General features: G+C 49.6%; 1 protein-coding gene across 6 annotated transcripts in view; it reads right to left on the reverse strand.

Moving 5' to 3' along the window:
* LOC147008183 (tubulin alpha-8 chain-like) overlaps positions 1 to 5,000 on the reverse strand; it is a 45,962-nt gene that overhangs the window by 23,331 nt on the left and 17,631 nt on the right. The window contains exons 6-7 of one of the 6 annotated variants that reach the window (XR_015053585.1): positions 4,991 to 5,000; positions 2,670 to 2,956 (exon numbers count right to left, since the gene is read on the reverse strand). The exon at positions 4,991 to 5,000 is cut by the window's right edge and continues 151 nt beyond it. The exons of 4 other annotated variants lie outside the window; for them this stretch is intronic. The gene's annotated coding sequence lies outside the window, so the exon portion shown is untranslated. Of the gene's footprint in view, positions 1 to 2,669; positions 2,957 to 4,376; positions 4,510 to 4,990 lie in introns of those variants that run through there. One more of the 6 variants, XR_015053586.1, reaches the window with a different exon arrangement.

Raw genomic sequence — 5,000 nt, forward strand, 5'->3', positions numbered from 1 at the left:
AGGGGAGGGATGCAAGGGGGAGAGAGAGGGAAGAGGGAGGGAGGAGGGAGGGAAAGGGTGGGGGAGTGAGAGAGAGAGAGAGAGAGAGAGAGAGAGAGAGAGAGAGAGAGAGAGAGAGAAGGAGGGAGGAGGGAGAAAGGGTGGGGTGAGAGAGAGAGAGAGAGAGAGAGAGAGAGAGAGAGAGAGAGAGAGGGGGAGGGAGGAAGGAAAGGGTGGGGTGAGGGAGAGACAGAGAGAGAGAGAGAGAGAGAGAGAGAGAGAGAAAGAGAGAAGGGGGAGGGAGGAAAGGGTGGGGGAGAGAGAGAGAGAGAGAGAGAGAGAGAGAGAGAGAGAGAGAGAGAGAGAGAGAGAGAGAGAGAGAGGGGGAGGGAGGAAAGGGTGGGGTGAGAGAGAGAGAGAGAGAGAGAGAGAGAGAGAGAGAGAGAGAGAGAGAGAGAGAGAGAGAGAGAGAGAGAGAGAGAGAGAGAGAGAGGGAGAGAGAGAGAGAGAGAGAGATGAAATATTAAATGGTATTAATGAAATGTTTCCCAGTGATGTTGCAATATTAAATTATATTAATTCAACCGACTTCTGTGCTCGTTTGAGAGGGGGAGAGATGATGGCATTCTGAGAGAGAAAGGGACCAACTTGCTCGGCCTCTCGGGGCTTTCCACAGGGGTCTGCACGCCGTCGGAGCTGGTTGTTCGCCTCTCCACAATGTTCCACTGACCATATGCCATTGGAGCTGCTCGGCTCTCCAGTCTCCACAATGTTCCGCTGACCACAAGTTGATAACTTGGTGTGGTGTGGATGTGGAACAGGCATGATGGGCTGACTGGCCTGCACCTGCGTCTATGCAGGGATGCAGACCTGAGGGATGCAGACTTGGAGTTTTGTAGGGGTGAGAGATGTGGACGCAAACTTTGGAGGGAAGAGCATGCGGACTTGGAGTTGGTAGGGTGGAGGGATGCAGACATGGAGTTGAGATCTCAACATGGAGTTGAGATCTCAACATGGAGTTGAGATCGGGGGAGGGATGCGGACTTGGAGTTGGGAGGGGGCAGGGATCCGGACATTTCCTTTTGATTCCTTGTGATGAAGACGAATTCACTGACAAAGGGAACCTTGAGTGCTTAAGCCATTTGGCGAACGCTCCACAAGAAACGGAGTAACTGAACACACCCCTGAAGTAAAAAAATATGACCGCAGGTCCTGAAGCTCACCTGGACCAGGAGCAAAAGTCACACAAAGGCCGCAGACCACTTTTGACCCTGATTTTTATTGTATGCCGTGACAAGCTTTGGTGCATCATTGGTAATGAAGGTTGTGGTCAATTTTCATCGAAATCGTGAATGTAGTTTTGAAGAAGAGGGCGTGAACCTCCCTCCTTACCCCCACCTCTCCCCCAAATCGCCCACCCCCAATGAGCACAGATTTCGATATGATCAATACACCTTCGTAAGGTATCAGAGATGAAGCTTGTGGCCAAGTTTCATCAAAATCGTATGTGTGGTTCAAGTGATACTGAATGACGTGTTTACGGACTCACTCACTCACCTGCGGACTCACTCACTCACCTACAGACACTGCTCAAATAATTTCCTTTCTCCGAGAAACATTAGCAGTCAAGTAACAGTTCTATTTGGACGTGGAGTTGGAGGGACGTGGAAGTGGGGTTGGGAGAGTGGGGGGGGGAGGGGAGATGTGTAGCATGAAGCCTTGGAGTTGGTATGGTGGAGGGATTCGGACTTGGAGTTGGGAGGTTGGAGGGATGCGGACATGAAGTTGGTATGGTGGAGGAATGCGGACTTGGAGTTGGGAGGTTGAGGGATGCGGACATGAAGTTGGTATGGTGGAGCGATGTGGACTTGGAGTTGGGAGGTGGGAGGGATGCGGACTTGGAGTTGAGATAGGGGGAGAGATGCGGCCTTGGAGTTGGTAAGGTAGAGGGATGTGGACATGAAATTGAGATCGGGGGAGGGATGCAGACTTGGAGTTGGGAGGGGCAGGGATCCGTGAACATGTAAGTTGAGATCGGGGGAGGGATGCGAACTTGGAGTTGGGAGGTGGGAGAGAGGGATCTGGAGTTGAGATAGGGGAGGATGCGGACTTGGAGTTGAGAGATGGAGGGATGTGGAGTCTTGGAGTTGGTCGGGTAGAGGAATGCGGACTTGAAGTTGGAGAGGGGGAGGGATGCGGACTTGGAGTTGGTCGGGTAGAGGAATGCGGACATGAAGTTGAGATAGGGAGAGGGATGTGGACTTGGAGTTGGTCGGGTGGAGGAATGCGGACATGAAGTTGAGCCAGATGAAGGGATGCAAAACTCGAGTTGGGAGGGGGAGGGATGCAGACTTGGAGCTTCGTTGGGGTGTGAGACGTGGACGCAAAGTTTAGAGGGAAGAGCATGCGGATTTGGAGTTAGGAGGGGGGAGGGATGCGGACTTGGAGTTGGTAGGGTGGAGGGATGCGGACATGGAGTTAAGATATGAGGAGGGATGCGGACTTGGAGTTGGTAGGATGGAGGGATGCGGACCTGAAGTTGATAGATGGAGGGATGTGGACTTGGACTTGGTAGGGGGGAGGGATGCGGACTTAAAGTTGAGATAGATGGAGGTATGGGGACTTGGAGTTTTGTAGAGGTGAGAGATGTGGATGCGGAGTTGGGAGGGAGAGCATGTGGACTTGGAGTTGGGAGGGTGGACTTGGGAGGGATGCAGACTTGGAGTTGGGAGGGATGCATAATATATAATATGACAATTTATTAATTCCTTAATTAAATAAATAAATGAACAAATAAGAAAATTGCACGCTGGGTTGAACCAAAATTCATAAATATAAATTCACCCCAATCTTCCATTGTAAAAAGATCATTAAAAAATTTCAGGATCCGATCCGCATCCGGAGCCTGACCAGAAATGTGCGTTCCTTTGTCCGGTGACCTCCCTCCACAAAAATGTTCACGACAATTGCTTCAAAACTGTGGACAAATATCGTGTGATAAATAGACAAACGAGAAATTACTCACAGAGCGATACTTGGCGAAACAGATAAACTAGAACGGCAATCAGTTGAGCACGTACCTCCACCAGGCTGAACAATGCACCTTTTGTATCCCACTGAGAGGCCAGATCTGAATCAGGACCTGAACCAAAATCGAATCGATTCGTCCTTGTCACACACCCAACATGTCCACCAAGTTTTGTCGAAGTCCGTCCACAATATCGTAATATATATATATATATATATATATATATATATATATATATATATATGTATATTTGAGGATTCAGCGGTGGCGGGATTCGCACCCGACTCTTGATAGCCAAATGTTACAGATTCGGCGCCACCCAAACCACCGCCTTCTCCGGGGTGATAACGCCGGCTGGTTCGGCACAATTCTCGGGTTACGCGTCTCGAACCACGACACCAAAATACACCTGTACCTTGCCAGCTGGGGGAATATACCCCGGTTACAGACTGGATTTGTCAGGGACCGAGCGGAGTCTACCAGTCTGTAACCATTTTCGTTTTTATATCCAAATCGAGCAGATCCTCCCTTGACGCGGCACGAATTAATTCAAAGCGGCAACTTCAAACGAATCAGCCAGATTTATTGGGGACATCGGGGAACACCACACAAGCAAAACATTCACGAGAATGTTTTAATTAATCTATAACCCGTTCTTAACTCTCGAGATACGGATTATGGGTTTCGAAGGGGTCCCTAACGAGATAAGCCTTAAACGACATGCAAACAAGACATGGACAGCATGCAGACAAGACAGAGAGTACTTGGTGATGTTTCATGGATGAGAGGAAAGTGTCAAAAAACACGAATGTGGCTCGTGACAAGCGGATGTCCACGGATTCGAGCCCCAAGCTCGAGCACACCGCATGGCAAAATGGCGCTCGTCCTCCTTTGTCGCACCACCCACGCACGCAGCCTCCGCGCGTTCTGACCAGTCGTAAGGTCGACGGCACAAGACCGTCAGATCGATGGTGGGTTTCAGCTGGTTTCGCACGAGGTCCAGCATACAAGTCCAGGCCTGGCCTGTTCACCAGGCCTCCTTCACGAAGCAGATCGCAGACAGACACAGCCGTCCCCAACACAGCAGATCACGACTCCTCCCAATTGTCTCTCATCCAGCCGAAGGGCAGACAGACCTCATGCAGACCTTTCCCTGCCTTTCCTTCGGCCCTGGCTCGCTTCTCCAGGCCACAGAAGGCAGACCCGGCATGCCCAGGTTCATTTTCTCTCTCTCCCGATCGCACCACTGGCTTTCCTTTTTCTGCTCGCCTCCAAAAACCGACAGCTCATCCAGCAGATCGCGCCTCGACACTCGTCGTTTCTCTCTTGCCTTCCGTGTGCACGCTCACCTCGAAGCCCGAGCACGCCTCAAAGCCGACTGCCGTTTTTTTTACTTCTCCAGTTTCACTTCCTCTTTTCTGGCCACTCCCCCTTTCAGCGCTGGGCGGGGACGATTGTCCGGAGAGAGGAAGGAAGAAGAAGAATCTCTCGGTCCGCCACCACTGCACAAACAAATAACAGCCTGTGACACCTCCCGACACACATGTAACGTCAAATTACCAAACAACCTGGCGAAACATGCATTTAATGGGGGATCTGTGCTAATCCTATATTTAGTAACACACCAAGGGCCATTGGTATTTCCACAACAATATATATATATATATATATATATATATATATATATATATATATATATATATATATATATATATATATATATATAGTTTTTGGCGCCATCTCTCAATGGTGAAGAATCACTATAAAATTCCAGTCACCGGAGCCGCATCTTCACCAAATTCGAATCAATTCATCGTTGTCACACACGCAACCTGTCCACTCCGTCAACAACTTTTTGACCTAATGGTCCACAACTTTTTTGAGATATCGTGCTCACAGACAGGGTTGAAAACACAACCTGCATCCACCTTCAGTGGCGGCGTTAATGAACAAAATCTGTTCTCTCAAAAGGTAACCATTTACCTGCATTTTG

The sequence above is a fragment of the Eptatretus burgeri genome, chromosome 21 (genome assembly GCF_056783735.1).
Source record: "Eptatretus burgeri isolate ZD-2024b chromosome 21, Ebu_testis_v1, whole genome shotgun sequence".
Taxonomy (NCBI): domain Eukaryota; kingdom Metazoa; phylum Chordata; class Myxini; order Myxiniformes; family Myxinidae; genus Eptatretus; species Eptatretus burgeri.